We start from the raw sequence: 20035 nt of genomic DNA on the forward strand, positions 1-20035 counted from the left end.
AAACTCTACTCTCAAAAAAGTTGGCAGCTCTGTTGAGGATTATGAAGCAGCCCCTTAGAATTTCCTAGCTCTCATTCTGGCACAGTGGAACCTTTGTGATTATACAGACCCAAGGAAAAAAATTAAAAGCAGATCACTGTGTTTTATCTAAGTGGAAGTAATCAAACACTTTTTGATTCCATCCAGGAGAGGGCAGCCAGCTGGAGAGACTGGTCCTTAAATCCTTTGGGAAGGGGAAAGATGTGTGGAAGGCACTATGTAAAGGCGAAGAGCAAGGAGGCAGAGAAGCTTTGAGATAAGCAAGTTATTTGCCACGGGGGTGTGCTGCTTTCTGCACCTGGAGCACCCATATCCTCGTGTTTTATTAGCACCAGTAGAAAAACCCTGAATTCCTTCCCCACAGTGCCAAAGTGGCTTCAGTGCTCGATTGATTCTTGGAGGTGATGTGTGTTTAAAATTGCCCAGAATATGCTTTAGGAAATTGCAGCACAAGATGCTGGATGTGAGTGCTGAAATTGCCTTCCCCATTTGCCAGGATTATGCAGATTGCTTTGTTTTTCTCCAAGAAAAATTCTTCTGCACATGATGGCAGCCACAGGCCCAAGTGTGTCTTCATTTACACAGAGAGAGTTGCTTCAAATGTTGCCTGTAAACCTTGACCTCGGGATTTGGCCGGAGCCTCAGGGTCCGTGGCAGAACTGCCAGGCTGTGCTTGTGCTGAGCATTTGTCTCGCTTCATTAAGATATCCTCAGATTAGGACTTTGTGCTGGAAAATTGGAAAGAGCCTTAGAGCCCATTGTGACTGCAGCAAACAGCATCAGATGAGAGCTATAAAATGATAGGATTTTTCTTTTCTTTACTTAAAGTTAACGCACACTTGTGTTGAGCATCTCTAAGTTGATTTCTTGGCAAGAGCTGCCTGATTTTTCTTAAAACTGTGTCACAAAAGCTCGTTTGGACACAGTAGTCAACAAAACATTGTGTTTGTACTCAATCTGTATCACCAGCACTAATTTCTGTCTTGAAGAAATCCTCCTCTTGTCCCACATTCTCATCCCTCCTGAGCTCACCCCAGCAGGCTGATGTTAGCAAGCAGCACAGCTGGGATCCCTGGGAAGAAGAAGGAGTTTTTCTGCTTTTTCTGACGTTCCCATGTCACCCAAACAAACACCAATTCAGCTTTGGAGAAGGTGTGGCAGCAGTGCACAGAGGAATGTCTGATCCCAGGGACTGTAGGGCTCGGAGGTGAACCCTTCTCCTCCAGCACTGGTTGGAGGCACAGATTTAAAGAGAAAATCCTTGCTCAACCCCTCCACGAGCTGAGGGTTCTCTTGCTTTGGCAGGTCACTGGCGCGAGGTGAGGGATTAGAATGTTAGGCTGAGTAAGGAAAAGATGTGCTCTGGAATCAGAGAGGCAGCTGGATAAAGAGTCTTGTGAGCACAGAATGAATGAATCCTATTTCTCTGCTGGGTTGCATCCAGTTATTTCTCTGCTTCTACTACAATTTAAAGCCTCCCATGATCTCCTGGATGAGCTTCTTCTGTGAGGAGCTGTGGCTGCCCCAGCCCTGGCAGTGTCCAAGGCCAGGCTGGACAGGGCTTGGAGCACCCTGGGAGAGTGGAAGATGTCCCTTCCAGGGGGTTGGAACTGGCTGAGCTTTGAAGTCCCTTCCAACCCAAAACACTACACCATTCTACAGATTCCTCCTGGAATCAGTGTCTTTTGTGCTGCTGAAAGTCTCAGAGAAGGCATCTGGGAAGAAGTGTCTGGGCTCTTTTTGTTTAGAAGAAACAGCCTTCGAGGAAAACTGTTGCTTTTGATGAATCCTCATTTATTTCTGAAATCTTTGTGGGTTTGGAAGCAACATGGGAGAGTACAGCTGCTGTTCATAAAATCTTGGCACTTTAGAGAGGTGTCAGGTCACTGAGAAAGGGACCCACAGAGCATCAAACAGTTTTCAGAGATCCTGTAAAAGTATAAAGGGATAAGATGAGCTTAACAAGTTTTATTTTCTTCAGAGATGCTTATTTACATGTGTGTGTGCATTACATTCAAGACTTCCTTGTAATGCTAAGTCTTTACATGAAAAAAATTGTATCACAAGTAGCCCTCTTCCCCTGCCTGTCCTGGGGGTGCTTTGATGTGAGTGTGAGGAAGAGTTTTAAGCATCTCAAATTAAACACTCAGAGTGGAAGACAGTGTCTGTTTTACCTAAAAGAGTATTTATCTTTTACACTTTTAAATTTGCAGGAAGCAGAACGTCATTAACTTGTGTAAACTTGTCTGAGAGCTGTTCCCAGAGCTAAAGTGAATGGAAGGAGATCGCAGAATACCAGACTGGTTTGGGTAGAAAGGGACCTTAAAACTCATCCAGTGCCACCCCTGCCGTGGGCAGGGACACCTTCCACTGTGCCAGGCTGCTCCAAGCCCCATCCAGCCTGGCCTTGGACACTGCCAGGGATCCAGGGGCAGCCCCAGCTGCTCTGGGCACCCTGTGCCAGGGCCTGCCCGCCCTCACAGGGAACAATTCCTTCCCAATATCCCATCTCTCCCTGCCCTCTGGCAGTGGGAAGCCATTCCCTGTGTCCTGTCCCTCCATCCCTTGTCCCAAGTCCCTCTCCAGCTCTCCTGGAGCCCCTTTAGGTACTGGAAGGGGCTCTGAGTTCTCCCTGGAGCCTTCTCCAGGTGAGCATGCCCAGGTCTCCCAGCCTGGCTCCATAGGAGATATTAAACTACGACTCAGCTGGAGGAAGCTCACCCATGTCTGGCTAAGTAGAAGTTAATCAAGAGGTTGGAAGGAATGAGCACGATGCAAATTCTCTTCTTGTGTTCATTACAGCAAGCAAAAAAGTTGATAGAGGAACTAAGGGCCTGTTTTGCCTTTGTCAGTTTGTGCAGCACCACTGCGGGGTTGTGTGGGGGGGAGACGTTTCCAGAAAAATGCAGAAGCTCACTTATGGGTCATGAATAAATGGGTCAGACAAACGAGTTCATTACTGATATACTGTAGGACTCAGTCTCCTGTAAATATTTTCTTAACTGTCTCTGCCTCATGGCTTCACAGCTGAGTCGATACCACATAGGGAATGTGGCTTGGGCGCGTCGGAAAATCAATGGGAACACGATGCAATTCCAATAGCCTGCAATCCAAACCGAGCAGGGAGACAACCACTCATCTGTGCTGGATTGCTGAAGTGATTTGCACTAATCCTTTCTTTCTCTTTCTCTTTTGCTTGGTTCTGTAGCACACAGGAGAAGGAAACCTTTTGACTCTAAATGAAAACATCTCAAAAGCCTGAGCTGACTAAAAGCAAAATGTCTGGTGATGGTTCAAGTGCTGTTACTGAGAGGATATAATTGTAGTGGCAGTGACATATAGACAGAGCTCTGAGAAAAGCTTCACATTCTGCTTCAGACTCAGCACAGATTTGGCAGACAGTTGTTTGAAGAGATAACAACAACTACACTTGTTTTCTGGAATGCACAGGCTTGCGTGCAATATATTCTTTATTTAATATACATTTTTATTAATGGCTTTAAACTGAAAGAGAGTAGGTTTAGATTAGATGCTAGGGTGAAATTCTTCTCTCTGAGGGTGGTGAGGCCCTGGCACAGGGTGCCCAGAGAAGCTGTGGCTGCCCCTGGATCCCTGGAAGTGTCCAAGGCCAGGTTGGATGGGGCTTGGAGCAACCTGGGACAGTGGAAGGTGTCCCTACCCATGGCAGGGGGTGGAATGGGATGGGATTTAAAGCTCTTTTCAACCCAAACTATTCTATGATTCTATGGTTAATTATCAGCTATTCATTGGCAGAGAGGATCAAATGAGAGCCTATGTGCCATTTAAAATATTAAAGGAACTATGGATTTTGAGAATCAGCACTCCGATGTTTATTCCATGCTCTTCTGTAAGCGCATAAAGATTTTTAAGAAATTCTGCTTAGTAGCTGCAAAGTTTTTTCCCAGGATTGATCTTTTTGCGCTTGGCTGAGCCAGACTTGGGTTGAATTCTGAATTCTCCTTTGAAACCATTTTTTGTCAGAGTTTGCTGATGGTGGATTTTGTTTGAGGTCTCTCTCCTTGGACAGAAGCTGCTCTGATGGATTTTTAGAAGGAGAACACCTGCTCTGGTGCACCTTTCACATTCATCTCCTTGACAGAGGCACTTAAAGAGCCAGTAAAGAACATCCCTCCCTGGTGCTGGGGTTGGGTATTTGTGCCTGGTTCTGTGCTGCCAACACTGTGCCAGCATTAATCTTTCAAACACCCACAGTCTGACAGGGGGATCCTTTTTGGGGGGGTGCCAGCACTGTCAGTGAAGCTCAGCAGCTCAAGGACTCACTCCCCCAATGTCAGCATCAAATGGGACCGTTCTGGGGGAGGTCTGCACGTGCCTTTGCTGGACAGTGGGACCATTATTCCAGATGCCCTGAGAATCCCTGGCTTCAGCATCGCTCCTCTCCTGGCTGCAAAGGATTTGGAAGCAGAGAGGAGCACCAGCTCTGGCCAAGAGTGACTCCTCCCTGCTCTGATTGATGAAATAAGCCCAGTGCTCTTCCATCCCACTCTGCCCAAGGCTGGCCCCATCACAGGGGCACAGCCCATGCTGACATAATGACAATAATTTGCCTGTAGGACCATGCTTTGCTCATGACCTCTGGAAGCTGGCAGCGCTTAAGGGATTTTTTATCTGCAGGGGATGAGCACTAAAATCTGATCCTTTTTGCCCTGTTTAGTGGGCAGATGACATATGATCATAGCACAATTCTTCCTCCTTTTGGGACTGAATCCTCATGTGCTGCAGCACTGGGGCCACAGCTGTGGGATCAGGTTGTGCTTGTTCTCCAGGGATGTTCCATGGCCCTGCACAGCAGATTCGTGTACACAACACCACAGCAACTGTGGCCACTGGGCCAAAGATTCTCCCACAGAACTATCTGCTTTTTTCAGAGTGCCCCGAAACATTCCAGGGTGCCCCTTGACCTCCTGCTGTAGAACAGACCCCACGAGAGAACTTGGTGCTCTCAGGGAATGTTGCTTTGTTGCTTAAATCTTGTGGAGGGGGTGGAACAAACACTTTGGCATTTGAGTTGCTGGTATATAATCTTTTAAGGGTAAAATCAGGCTTTTCATTAAACACCTTTTCCTGCTCTTTGGTCGGAACATGGTCTTCTTCTGTAAACACTCTGCTTAAACCTTCCTTCTCAGACACTGGTTTTGCTGGAAGTTTTTAAGAGAATATTTGTGGAAAGGAGACAGAAGTATTAACTAGCGAAATGTCACCAAGCTGTGGAATTGAGGTAAAAAAGGTAATTTGGCAGAGTTAGCAATTAGTCTGTGATAACAGGAATTACCTGGCTGCTTTAAAGTTCATCCAGGATTTGGCCAGGCTCTGCTACCAGGAGAGGCTTTACCATAAATCAGCCAATTTCTTCAAACATTTCTGCCCTGTAAAAGTTTTCCAGCTACCTGTGCTTTACCATAAATCAGTGAACATGAGAGAGGCCACCCTTTGGGGAGAGCCCCAGATTGCCCCCCAGTCATTCAAGATTTAATTTCCTTTGGTTGAATTCCAACTTTGAAAAAGAATCCCATCTGCAGGATTCTCCCTGGCCAGCCCTTCTCTGTGTTTCCAAGAAGGAGCACACTTAGGAATTGCTGTAAAACATGGCTCTCTGTTCCTAGCACTGTTGCAGGGCAGTAATTAAAACCAGGACTGTTATTCACTCTTTACATACCAATGCCTGGAAGCATGAGCTCTGTGGGTCTGTGTTCTGTGGGAAATGGACTGGGTTGGTTGGGGTTTTGGTTGGATTTTATTATTATTTTATTATTGTTATTATTATTGTTATTGTTATTATTATTGTTATTTCTTTGTTATTGTTATTGTTTGTTATTTTTTATTATGGTTACTACTACTGTTATTTCTTTAGGGACAGAAAAAAGTGTTTAGTGACTACAGCAGATTTAAATGAATAAAAAATGCACTTTGTCCCCCGAAGTGACAGCTGGAGATAAGATCTACTGGCAGAAGGGATGTTGAAGGCACACCCCTACCCTAATTCCGTTTATATCTGGATGAACCTGTTGTCTGTGAACTTGTCTGCCTGAGGCACTGTTTGCTTCCAAACCTTTTCTGGCAGCAATATCCAGAAGTTCTCCACCATCTCTCAAAGTACTTGTGCATGTTCTGAGCTGCTCTCATGTGAGTGTCCCCACGTTTCAGCAGTTTCAGCCCTTCCATCCCCACCTTATCCAGCACCTTCATCACTCTGTAAACCTTCCCGTGTCCTACCCCACTGCTCTCCCCAGCCCGAGGAGCCACAGTCTCACAAAGCAGCTGTTTCCTCGCTCACTTTAATCTCTTTACACGCCCTCCTGTGAGCCTTTTCTCACTCCCCTGTGCCCTTCCAGACCCTGGAGCTGCACATGGACTCAGTGGGTGGGTGCAGAGAGGTGCCCCGAGGTTTGTGCAGGTGATTTCTGAGCCTCGCATATTTCCTGATACATTTGCAAGCAGTGATGATATCCAATTTTTTTATTTATCATTTTTATGTGCACAGCATCAAGCCATCTGTTGCATTAAAAGTTCATTAAAAAACCCAAGGAATCCCTTCTCCATGTGAAGAAATCCTGTTCTATTCTGTAGGACTGAGTGTATTCCAGCTCGTTGGTGCCTGTTTGCAAGTCCCTACAAGCTGATGGCTCCAGCTGCTGTGCTGTCCTTTGTTCTTGTCACAGGCCAATTGTAATTTCAAAATGTTATTTTAATTAAGAAGGAAAATGTGCTTGAACAGGCCTCCCCTTTGTGGGGACACACAAGCTTGTTTAACCTGACCAAGAGAAACAGCCCAGACCTGGACCCCAGACTCACACCAATTTAGTGTGAAATGTCTATTTTCTGCACTGGATTTTACTCGTGGAAGAGAGCAGTGCTATTGCTTTGTGAGGCTGATCCCTTGTTTTTCTGGTGGTTTAAATTCTGCAGATACTGAAAAAGCTTCTCTGCTTTCACTGCAGTGAGGTCAGACCCAGCTGCAGTTTCTCTTCAGGCATGTGGATCATGTCCCAGCCTGGACACAAGTCCAGCCTACCCAGCACCTCTCACCTGGCTCAGAGAAGTTGGTTCTGTCTCTTTTGGAAGGAGACCATTTTTTTAGGGTGGTCATCCCTAATTAAACCACCTTTCTCTCACTAAGGATCAGAATATCAGAGTTATCTTAGAGCGTGGAAGTTGTCCTTGCATCTGTAAGTGTTCTCTCACTCAGTGTGAGTCAGACCCAGGCTTCTGCACTCAGCTCTCATCCTCCCAGCACTACCTGGGCAGGTAGCAGGGGTGTAGGAGGGAGTCTTGCTATGAAATTAGGAATATTGACTTAACATCAGTCTTGGAGGGAGACGCATTTGACAATTTGACCCATTCCTGGAAGTGTCCAAGGCCAGGTGGGACAGGGCTTGGAGCATCCTGGTCTAGTGGAAGGTGTGGAACAAGATGAGCCTTAAGGTCCCTTCCAACCCAAACTGTTCCATGATTTTATGATTCTGGTGGGGATGGGACATTTTAAAGGAGCTGAAAAAAAGTGCCCAGTTGGACGGACCCTGCACTGACACCAGAGACACAAAGGATGGACTTGCTCTTCATCATCTCTCTGTCCAGTATCTGCTTATCTTTATTGATAAATCTTAATGAGGCTTTGGAGAAGGTTGAAAAGAAGTTCAAATGATCACATTTAAAGCAAAGCTCTAGAAGTATTTAACATCATACTCATCTTCCAGGACCTGAGCTCTGTATTGTATAACAATAGAGATAATGAAAGTGTAAAACACTGGGACTCCCTGCCAATGTTACAACTTGTTTTTACTACTAAAAAAGGCAGTAAACTGGGAGGGCACATCCACAAGTGAATTGCTTTGCACTTGCCCTGTTTCTTACACTTGTTTTCTACACTTCTGGGCTCTGCTGGAGGCAGAACTCCAGGCCAGAACTACGTTTTGGCCAAGCCAGTGTGGGAGTGAGCCTGTGCGTTCAGTTGCTCTGCAGGAAAAGGCAAAGTTCTCCCTGTGAGAATTATTCTGAATTGAAAACTGAATGAAAACAAAGCTTTTCAGTTTTGCTATGAGGAAAACTAGGCATGGAGTGAATCCCTGGTAGGGCTGTCACACTCATCTGCCAGGTTTTTATTTCAATATCGCAGACTTCGTCTCATCTTCACCATGATTTCCACCTCTGGATTGCCGGGTAAATAGTCTGCAGAATAAAATCCCTCAATTATCAGCAGTGAAGTGAAGCTCTCAAGCAACTCACTTTTATGTATCCTGGATGTCCTTGCCCTGTGAGCTGACGTGGGACCACAAGGAGGTGGGGGAGCCTGGGGAATACAAAGCTTTAAGGAGAACTAGTGGAACAGTTGGAGCAGAGATGTGGGATGCTACAGAGATGAGGTGGTGAGAGGCCAGGTGAGGTGGGGAGGAGGCACGAGGAACCAGCAGGAACCCACGGCACAGATCTGTATAAATAGTAGTGTTTCCAATGGAACAATAGTGTTTTCAATGGGCTTGTAGGAAAAGGGAGAATTCTGAGATAAGGAAAATAGATTTTTATGGGTTTTGCCAAACCACTGTAGTGGATCAAGCCTTGCAAACAGGAACAGCTTTGCTTTTCAGGGACACTTTCACACCTCCCTCCCAGGGTGTCCTGAAGAGGCTCTGTGGCATTGTCACTAGACCTGCAATACTGTGACATGGAAGTCCACCTGTGAAAATCAGCCACCCCCCCAAATGCAGGTTGAAAACATGCAGCTGCAGCACGAGCTGAAAGTGCTCTTTGCATGCACAGAGGGAATCCAAACCAATTTGGGTTCGAGGAAAGCAGGGTTTACTCCGGGACACAACGCAGTGTTTGCAGATCATTGGACAGCTCACTCTCGTACAGATCATGCCTTTTTATGGGGACATTCCAGCTCCAAAGAAAGCAAATTCTTCTCAAACACATTGTCTTAGTTAAACTTTTAATATGTTTTGATATTGCCAGCAGCAGCTTTATATAATGCAGTCGTGTAGCAAACAAACTCACTCTGTGCTCTTGAGGAATGGAAGCCCATGGATGGAGGGGATGGATTGGCACTGTGGGATTTGCAGTGGTTCATGCCTGGAATCAATGGGTTAATGACCTTCCAGCACTGCCTCAGGACTGGGAAGTACAGAATGTTCTGGAAGCAGGGGGAGAGAGGAAGGTTTTGGCCAGCTCACCTTGAGCCCTGGTTATGGATGGCAGGAAAAGCTCCACTTAGACCAAACCAGTTACTGACTGGGGTTCTGATCCCCAAACCAGGACTAACTGGGGTTCTGATCCCCAAACCAGTTACTGCTTCTAACCTGGATATCAATACTATTCCTTCTTTCCTTAGTGCAAGGCATAGGCCATGTCCTCTTTCCAAACATGAAGAAGATAATACTGGAGCAGTCATTGCCATAAAAAGGAGTTTGGATGGTGCCAGCTGATCAGTGTTTCTCGAGGCTCTCCCTCGTGTCCATGTCCCTGAGCTCTGGGAGCCTGGCACTGCTGTTGGTGACACCATGGGGACATGCAGCTCCTCGTGGGGAGCATCACGCCTGGCTCCTGCCTGACTGTCCATGATCTGCTGAAGGCTTGGCTCTGCAGGAGCTCCTGCCATGCTGCTGTGTCTTGGCACACTTCTCCTTGCTGTAGTGGGATTCCTTGGAAGCACAGCACCACGTTATGTCCTAAAACTGTTCTTCCTTATGCAGAGGGACAGTCGGTATTTTGGGTTGTTCTCTCCTTCCTGTTCTTTTCAGGAAAGCAAAGACAATTTTACGTTGCATTTGTCACTCCATAAGCCTTTCCAAAATCTGGGTCATTCCAAATGCAAGCTGTCACGTGGGTAAAGTAATTCTGCTTGGGAATTAACCTGGCAATTCTAAGTGTTACTACATTAAGAGCAGAAGTCCCACTTGGAAATCTCAGGTAATACATATGCTTTATGTTTTCCTGTAAAGAACAACTACTCAGGAGTTCTGGAAGTCCAGGAGAACTTACAGGATATTCAAAGAGTGCCTCCCTTATTCTTTGGGTCTAATCCTGATTTTATGAGTGCAGCTCTTTAGTGGAACATTTTACAACATTGTGGTCAGTGGGAAAAGCTGTGTTGTGCATGTGCTTTTCTTCTTTCCATCCTGGATTTTCTGTTTACACGTGGCCTGTTAGTTCCTCTGCCACTTGATCACATCACAGTGTCCTTTGGGACTGGAACCAGGCTTTGAGACAGCTCTGCTAATGAGGAAGAGGCATCCATTCCCTGCAGTTTGCTTGGGATGCTGGGGAATAAGGAGATATTGAAATTACCATCCATAATCTTGGCTGTAAATGATCAAACAAATCATCACCTGTGTTTGTAAATCTTATCTCCTAAGTTCTTAAGTGCCCAGGTAAAGCAGAAAGAAAGAGGGATCCAGGAGTTGTTCTCAAGGTGGTGGAAAACTCTGTACATTGCCTGAAGCACAGGGAAGGCAGGGCATGGAAAGACTGCCCAGTGCTGCAGTGGAAATGATCTGTTTATCTCTATTTTTAAATTACTCCCTTTCTTTTAGAATTATGTTCAACACTGTGATGCTTTTGGATGTCCAGCAGTTAAATTATTAGCACTTAGAGCATTGATGAGAGCCAGCAAACCGAGCTGGAGCACGGCTGGCAAAGGAAGTATTTGTGTAAGAGGTGACTGACAGCAACTTGTCCCTGTCTGCGAAGTTTCTTCTGTGACTTCTGTGTCAAAAGTGAGTTCTTCAAAACCTCCAGCTCCCTTAATTTTTTAACCTGCTTGCTGGGAACAAGAAAATGTCTCTTTCCCAGCATTCTCCTTTTCACATTGGCCTTGTTGCAAGCAAGAGCTGAGTGAAAAGGAGAAAAACCCAAACCAGAACAACAAAAAAACCCCCAACACAACCTTCATTCCAGAGTCCAATTTGCAATGAGAATCTTTGAGTCTATTTTTGTCCAATTCCATTTGGACAAAATTCAAGAATTTGATTTTTCCCATTGCTTTGCTTTATACTCTGGTTGACTCGGAAAGCACGGGCTGAAAGCAACACTGAACCACAAAATTCAATTAAAACACAAGGCGTAAGCAGGGAGGAGAAATGAATGGGTGGATTAGTCTATCAGCTGCTGTTCCCATGATCTTCTTATCTTATCCTGCACTATGAGAAGAACTGTTGGGAAGTGGAGTCGTTCTAAAATCTGCCCAGGCTGCTGTGTCCTCTCAGCACAGAGCAGAAAATTGGATCAATAGCCTGAGCCTATTCCTCTTCGCTTTCCTTCTAAACAGCTGGACTGCCAAATCCACCCAGAGAATGGAGGCTAATCTGGGGTTTAATCCTCTGCTCTCCCACTATGAAGTTAAACAACAGAGCCTGGAACAAGCAGAAATCAGTACAGATTCCAAACCAGGCTGCTTAGGGTTTACACATATTTATAATTATAAAATATTTTTTAATATATGTTGCTGCTGTTCTTGCATCTAGCAACTAAATCAGACATTTGGAACAGAAACGTTTCTCAATCCTGAAATATCAAAAAAGAAAACCTAAGGCAGGAGGGAAATGTTCTAAAATGACAATATTTAATTTTTAATTTGTTCCTACTTCTATCATACATTTCACTTTTTATATAGAACATAATAGCAGCACTTCTGAAGTTTTACATCAAGGTCCTTGAGACCAGGGGAAGAGAACAGAAAGGAGCAAACACATTCTTGGCCTCGTATGAGCTGTTTCAAAAACTGCCAATTATGACCTTTTCCAACCTTAACAATTCTATGATTGGTACCTGGACCTTTATTGAAATAGACAAAGGTAAAGGGGAAAATATATTCTTTTTTATTCTTTCTCTTTTACTCACTAGAAATATTAGATTGGTTTGCTGGTGGAAAACTGTGTAAGCCTGAATGGAGGGTCCTAACTCATGGAATGGATGGGACACAGGAGGGAAAAAGGATTGTTGGTGGTTTCCTTCAGATAACTCACTGCAAGGCATCTGCACCGTGCTGCACAGCACCTCCCCCCAGGTCTCTGGTGATGGAAACATTTCGCTGGAACACTTCACTGCAGGAAAGGCAGTTCAGCACATCCATGCACCTGGAATGATTGTTGGAACACCTGGTTTGGGGTTACACAGGACTGGTTCTGATCCCTCAGTCCCTGCTCAGAACTTGGTCTCACTGGAAATTTGGCATTTTGAGCTGTGTCCCGGTGGCAGATACCAATGTTCTGGTGTTGATGTGGGAGGGGTGATGCAAATGCAACTTTGGGCTTTAAGGTCCCTTCCAACCCAAATAATTCCATGGTTCCTCCAGCTGTGTCTCTGCCGGAGCATTCACCACTGTGGAAAGAGCAAGTTTGGAATGTGTTGTTCAGGTGGCAGGCACAAGCTTTTGGTGTTGATGTGGGAGTTGATATTTGGGATGCAGGCTGACCTGCAGCCTTGTGTAAGGATGGGCAGCATTCCCACTCTCCTGTGTCCTCACAGGGAATCACAGAATCAGGGAGAATCCCAGACTGGTTTGGGTTGGAAGGACCATAAAGCTCACCCAGTTTCACCCCCTGCCATGGGCAGGGCCACTTTTCACTGTCCCAGGTTGCTCCAAGCCCCATCCATCCTAGTCTTGGACACTGCCAGGGCTGGGGCAGCCTCAGCTGCTCTGGGCACCCTGTGCCAGTGGGGGTGACCTCCCTGTTTGCTGCCAGAACTGGAGAATCAACATTGCGCTGGGTGGTTTGAATGTTTTCCTGAGCATTCCTCCTAGAATATCTTGTCTCCCTTCAGCACCTCCAAGCACCCATAAACACATCTTCCTTTCTGCACTTCCCTCAGTGTATTTATTTTAGTAGCACGGAGGGGGAGATGGAAAATCCTCTGAGCAGTAGCCACAGAAGCTGATCCACCACTGAGCAGGCACATGGCCAACTGGATGCATGGGCATACATGCAGACAGCCCAAAGGACAGATGTATCAAATCAGATTTATGAGGTCAGTTTTCCCAGCCAATAAAGCCCAGATTGCTGTCTGCCCCGTTATAACCTTCCTGTGTTTAAATGGATGTGAAACAGATAATCCAGCCTTTGGCGGGAACAGCACTGATAAAACACAAACATTATTTCTGTAGCCACATAAGATTATTTTTCCAATTCAGCAAAAAGTATTGGCTTGAAGATTGTTAAAGAGGTCACAGTATTTTTATACCAGTTGTGTGTGAATAAAAATTTTCTCAGTCCAAGAGAAGGATCAGAGGATGTGCATTAATTATTATTATTACACAGTAGAGTACAGCAGGAAGGAACTGTGTATCTCAGTGTGACGAGATCTCTCCTGGGCAAACCTGTGTAAGTGATATCTGCTCCTCAAACCCCAAACAAGATGGTCCTGAGCCCTGGGCCAGGCTGGTGTTTCCCTCAGGCTGAAGGTTGTACCTGTCAAAGTGGTTGTTCTATGAATGGGACAGGATTTTGAGAACATTTCATCCCACCATTTATGATTATTGACCATGTTATTTCCCCAAACCTACGAAACGAAATGCAAATGTCCCATTAGGATGGTGGTGTATCCATTATCTCCAGGATAACTGCCTGAAAAAGTTGCATTTTTCCTTTTATTTTCAGTAAAACAAAGCAATTTTCCATTCTATAAGATCCCTTCTCTCAGCAAACAAACCTAAATTGGTTCAGTATTGTTGTTTGAATCTCTATTTACTTATCCTATGGGAAAAAAATGTAAATTAAAATATGAACATTGCATGCAAGACACTTCAAGAAGATATTGAAATTGTACAGTAAAAATAGCTTTCTGATGGGAATATATTAAATAACATTGAACATAAAGACTCACTGGCAGTGTCATTTGCCAGCTGCAAAAACAGTATTGGGATGGGAAACATGCTAGGAAGAAGCCGGCACTTGGGAAGAATACATTAGTAAAAATGCTATTTTTGTTTAAAGTTCTATACAGTCAAAGTTCATCTTTCAATGTTTTCTAAGGATTAGGCTTTCAGTGACACTGAAACTTTTGGCCCAAGCATTCCTGGAACCACATTGTCCTCTCTAGAACCAAATGAGGAGAAAATAATGCATTATATTAAAACTTATTGTTGTGAACTTCATAAACTGCTTTTCTTTCCCCCTCAGATTCTTTGTTTTGCCTCGTAAAACAGTGGAATGAAGTGATAATTAGTGCCCCTGGAAAGTGGCTGCTCATGTTGGTGGTTAAAGCCAATGGGTCCCACTGGGAACTTTTATAGGAAAGAAACAGCAAAGAGAGATAATTCAGATTCTGAGTTTCACAAGCTGACTCTGAAGTGAGCAGCTCCCTGTGGCACCAGCAGAGTCCAAAGGCCTCTTTGGGAGAGTTCTCAGACGGGACTTCCCCCATGTTCTCTGAGAAGAGCTTCCTGGCATTTGGGGCTCTTTTGTACTGGATAGAGGTGTGCTGAGCTGGAGCATTTCTCTAACTTCAGCTTCAGATGAAAATGTGTTTATATCAGGAATTCCAGCTGTGCATTGATTCCTCAGGCTGTGCTCTCCAGCACCCCAAATCCCACCTGGTCTAGTGGGAGGCATCCCTGCCAATGGATGGAACCATTGGTTCCTCCAGATGTTTCTCTGCTGGAACATTTCTCACTGTGGAAAGAGCAGGTGTTTGGAATGTGGTGCAACAGTTCCAGCAAGAGAGGTAAAAACCAGTGTCTCAGCAAACTTTAGCAACAAACTGGGGGGTTGGAAATAAATCTTATCATAGAATCACAGAATCGTGGAATCCCAGAATGGTTTGGGTTGGAAGGGACCTCAAAGCTCATCCAATCCCACCCTTGCCATGGGCAGGGACACCTTCCACTGTGCCAGGCTGCTCCAAGCCCCATCCAACCTGGCCTTGGGCACTTCCAGGGATCCAGGGGCGGCCACAGCTGCTCTGGGCACCCTGTGCCAGGGCCTCCCCAGCCTCACAGGGAACAATTTCTTCCTAATATATGATCTAAATCTTCCTCTTTTAGTTTAAAACTGTTCTCCCTTGTTCTGTTACTGTCTTACACAGTTGGGAGAAGAATCAGACACAAATTCTGGGTGAGAAGGTGGTTGCACCCCAAAGGAGAGAGAGCTTTTGTCCTTCGATCTTGGGGTTGCAGTGATTCCGTTAATTTTTGTGATGTAAATGTTAGCACATGGTGAAGATCACTTCAGACATCTGACCTTTTCCACTTTCTTATTCCCCTTCCTCAGCTGAATGGGGGAGGTAGTGATGGAACTGCCAGCAAAGCCTGTGAGGACCAGATAACAATGAGGTGATAGTACACAAATGTCAGCCTTCATCAAATTAATCCCAGGACAGTCACCCGGATGCGTTTACAGCAGATAATCTAAACACAAACACAACTGTTCTAATCTCTGCCCTGGTGACTCACCAGCAGATGCCGAACACAGCCCCGTTAACCTCAAGGCAAAGATCAGCATCTGTTCCAGAGCTGTTTGGAAGGTACTGCTTTTATTTTCATCACAATTGCAATCCCGTTTCTCGGTATTCAACTGTCCCTCGAAAATCTTAGAAGTGAGAACAGTCAGCAGTGGAAAACGCGCAGGAATTTCAGATGCAGTCAGAGCAATTTAAGGGATTCTTCTCCCAGAGGCTGCTGGGCACTGCCCAGGCTCCCCAGGGAATGGTCCTGGCCCCAAGGCTGCCGGAGCTCCAGGAGCGTTTGGACAGCGCTGCCAGGGATGCCCAGGGTGGGATGTGGGGGTGTCCTGAGTTGGACTCGATGATCCTTGTGGGTCCCTTCCCAGGGGGAATATCCTGCTCAGGATATTCTGTGACTCTATGAAGTTAAGGATATAATCCTGATGTACAGCACTCCCTGGTTTTCCTTGGATGTTTTCTCTGAGGAAAAGGAGAAGTCAGTGGTCTAGAGTTCACCTGTGGCTCTTCAAAACTGTTTAGACTGACATGTAAACGCCTGGTTATTATCACAGGTCCTGGAATCTATTTCTTTTCCATCTTTTTATCGTGGTTCTATGGCCTGCAGCCCTCCAGACACACCAAGTGTGGGCTTTTCTTCCTTTTTCTGGAGACTCTGAAGTTTGGCTGCTTGTTGGCACAAGGTGCTGAGTGAAGGGAATTCTGCAGCGTCTTCCTGGTAGAAAAACAAAGGCTGATCGCTGCAGGTTAAAGCTTGAACTCAGCAAGGAAAAGCCAAGTCCAGTCATTTCTGAGGAGTCAGTATCCTGAGGAACAGTGACTTTCCTTCTGCAAAATTAAACTGCAGAGTAGCAGATCACCAGGTTCAACTTTTAATAGACTGGTAAGTTTGAAATTATAATAATTATTTGGTATGATGACATTTTAACCATCTAGCACTTACAAATAATTCCCTATAGTCATTCTTTGGGAAAGAAAACTGAGATTCACTGACTGCCACTAGGAGATGAGAACAAATTGTGGCCCCTGAAATATTGCCAGATGATCAATATATTTTTTATTATCAGATAGTCTCTTTTTTCACCTTTATTTCCCATTTGATTTCAAACTTTAGACTTCAAATATGTGTGGTTCATCTGTAGCCTCAGGGAATTAATGTCAGACAATAAGTTCTCCAAAGAGGGGTAAAGGAACCCAAACTTCAGTCCTGGGAGGGGGGAAACGTGACTCCATGACACAAGAAGGGAGCTGAATGTTCATTCAAATACCGACCAAAACCACGGCAGAAAGTTCTCAGACCAAGGCTCCCAGAGGACATGGACACAGAACTATAAAATAAATACTGAGGAATCTGGGACATAAAGAAATTATAGAAAAAAACCTTAATGCTGCCAAAAATATCACCTCCCATCCAGCCCAGATAAAAGGTGACATTTGTACATGGCCTCTTGTATTCAAAGACTTCTACAGACAGAGCCAGACTCCAAGTGCAGAAATCAGAGGGCGAAATTCGGTCACCCAAATTTAAAACAGTGATGTGGAAAAACCTCTGTGTATCTACTGCACTCCCATCAGCTGTCATCCTGCTCTTTTATTTCCAAGTTAATGAATTCCCTGGAGATGCAGCAGACTTGGAAAGGTTTAGCCCTGTGGGACACTGAGCCACGGGCTCTGAATGGAAGGGGCTCAATCCCTGCTCCGAGGGCCTCATTCCCTGTGTGTTTTGGTATATTCCATCTCCAACACATGGTTCAGAATTCCACAGCTGAGATCAACCACGGAAAACTTCCGTGTTTCCATCATTGATTTAAAGTTGTATGGAAAGATTTAACGTGATGACATTCTAGGATTCAGTAAACTATGATTATTTACATCAGCTGAGAGACAAAATGTTCTGGAAATTATTGACAACACTGTTAAATTTTGGTATCACTATTTTTTATTAATCTAGTTGTTTAATGATTTAACTGCTTTATAAAAATATGTGTGAAATTATAGCATAGAATTGAAGTTGATAATTGTTATGCATTGTTCTCCTGACAAAATCTTAAAGAAGCTAAGGCGGAGGAGCTCCACAATTCCTCTTCATAGTCCTGTCCTGTTGTTCTCCTCTCTTCCCCTTCCTTTCCTCTTCCCCTCCACCACAGAACATCAGCTACAGTCCCAGGCTGTGTGGAAATCCAAGTGGTTTTCTCTGAGCAGACCCCGTTAGTTTCCAGTTACGGACAACTGACAGAATCATCTGTGAAACCGGTTACCTTCAGGAAAAATGATTCCTTAGTCTCCCTGACTCTATCAGGGACATTTACTGCTTGTTCTAGTAGTAACAAAGCCATCTACTGCTAAGGTATGGTTTTATTTCTTGTTTTAGGGGACCTTCAAATACAATTTCACTTGTCCTTGGTGTGATGTCTCCATGAACGGATCTTATTCTGGTGACAGGTGAACTGTACCTGCATGGATATAAATATTTAATGCTGTTCTGCAAACTCAAACCACAGACAGCAGTGATGTCCCTCTTGTTAAAGTGGTCAAACAGAAGTTCTGTAAGGAATTGTATAAATTGAAACTACAACAAATCTGGGTTGAGAGAGCACTCCCCTCTTACCCTCCTCTTCAGCGTGCCTGGAATTCCTCATCCTCAGCAACCCAGCACTGCCAAGGCCACCACTAATCCACATCCCCAAGCGTCACATCCACACGGCTTTTAAATCCCCCCAGGGATGGTGATTCCTCCACTGCCCTGGGCAGCTGTGCCAGGGCTCGACAACCCTTTCAGTGCAGAAATATTCCCCAACATCCATCCTGAACCTTCCCTCGCCATTTCCTCTCATCCTGTCCCTGTTCCCTGGGAGCAGAGCCCGACCCCCACCTGGCTGCGCCCTCCTGTCAGGGAGTTGTGCAGAGCCAGATCTGAGCCTCCTAAAATGCTTCCACTCCTTAAGTGGTTTCACTTAAATGGAACCAAATAAAACCATAAAATTCTCTACCCTGAAACAATCTCAAAATCATAATGATGCATTTCAGAAAGGCAAGTTCTGTGCTGACACTGCTGCGCTGTTGTGGTCCAGGGGAGGAAAGTCCTTATGCAAGGAAATGGATCTTTTAGAAAGCAGGAAGAAAGATGGGATTAAAGAGTTGATTTCCAGGAGAACCTGGGGTCTGAACCCAGGCTCGTGGTACTCAGAAGTGATTAGGAATGGGAAAGTAGCAAGGAGACTCCATCTTCATGGTGGGCTTTGCTCTTCAAACTCCCTGAGGGACTGCAGGAGGATGTTATTACATTACATTTTCAGTCAAATGGAGTGAAAGGTAAAGGTCAGTGTAGGTATGTGAAGTGATGCACCAGGATTACATTTTTTTTTAAAAACCAACAAAAACCCCCTCAAAAACCTAATTTTGCACTAAGAATAATTGGCTCTGAGCTGACTGTTCAGAGTCAGGAAAAATACCTTTGGAAGATTTTTTTTAATTAGTCTGTGATGTGAGGTGACCTGCAGACAGAATTCTGTCACTATGAAAATTCCCTGGGCACACATGTGCAGTTATTCCACTGCTCCAGGGGGAGGGGAGTGGAACTGGGAAAGGTTTAAAGAAGGGTGAGAAGGACGGTGAAGGGGGTGCAGGTGTTTTTAATGCAGAAGTAGAAGAATGCTTTAGTCTGGAAAGCAGCAAAATAATGGAGAAAAGGAGAAAAATAATGGGGGAAAAGAGTAAAATAATGTGGGAAATGGGAGGGATTTGATGGAACTGAGTCCTGAGAGCCGTGGCAAAGGTGATGCTGTGTGCTTTTACAGCATGGGAAGCAGGGGGCAACAAAATCCACTCTCAGAAAAGAGGATGGATGACTGCTCTTCCCGTTGCTGCAGAATGTTGTGAACGTGGGAAATTTCTGTAGATTCGGGGGGAAATGAACACATTCCTGGGAAGGAAACCCAGGGAGGACCAGTGCTGACTTCTGACTTGAGAAACCCCTAAAATGCAACTTTCCGGAGGAAGACAGAATACTCTGGAGCCCTTTAATACATGTGTGTCCTAATCTTACACACTTCCATGTCCTTTAGATGGTTGTAGGAGGGAAGATATTTAATTAAAACGTTTGATCTGATTCACTGCTTGTGTGAAGTCACCTCGTGCTAAATATTTGTTACATTTACCTGCCACCGTGTAATATGGAATTTCTTGGAAAAGGAAGCCAAGCTTTGAGTTTTGCAGTTTTTACATTGAGCAAGACAGCTGGAAGTGGACATTTTCTTTCCACTCTTTCTTTGTCACCTGTACAGAGAGTTGAGTGGAGGAGGGAAACCTGCTTTTATGTTGGTTAATTACTGTACATGGCTTTTATACTCCAGTTCTGGACAAACACTGCACTTAAAGCAGTTGCCAAGCTGACATACCTTAGATCTCAGTGTAAGCACAAAAACCAGTAAAAGGGTACAGAAAAAAAGTGGATAGTTACCGTAATACAAGGATTTATAAAGCTGAGAGGGTAATTTTCACATCCTGTGAGGTTTCTGGTGATGGCATTTACGTATTCTGTAACGTGTTACGTATATAATACAGT

At 44.9% G+C, this 20035-nt stretch overlaps 1 long non-coding RNA gene across 1 annotated transcript in view; it reads left to right on the plus strand.

Annotated features, from left to right (window-relative positions):
- LOC109145283 overlaps positions 1 to 18657 on the plus strand; it is a 38774-nt gene extending 20117 nt beyond the window's left edge. The window contains exons 4-6 of the long non-coding RNA XR_002046579.2: positions 15282 to 15534; positions 16026 to 16354; positions 17619 to 18657. This is a non-coding gene — a long non-coding RNA (uncharacterized LOC109145283). The remainder of the gene's footprint in view (positions 1 to 15281; positions 15535 to 16025; positions 16355 to 17618) is intronic.
- The last annotated feature ends 1378 nt before the right edge of the window (positions 18658 to 20035 follow it).

This window comes from Corvus cornix, chromosome 26 (assembly GCF_000738735.6).
Source record: "Corvus cornix cornix isolate S_Up_H32 chromosome 26, ASM73873v5, whole genome shotgun sequence".
Taxonomy (NCBI): Eukaryota; Metazoa; Chordata; class Aves; order Passeriformes; family Corvidae; genus Corvus; species Corvus cornix.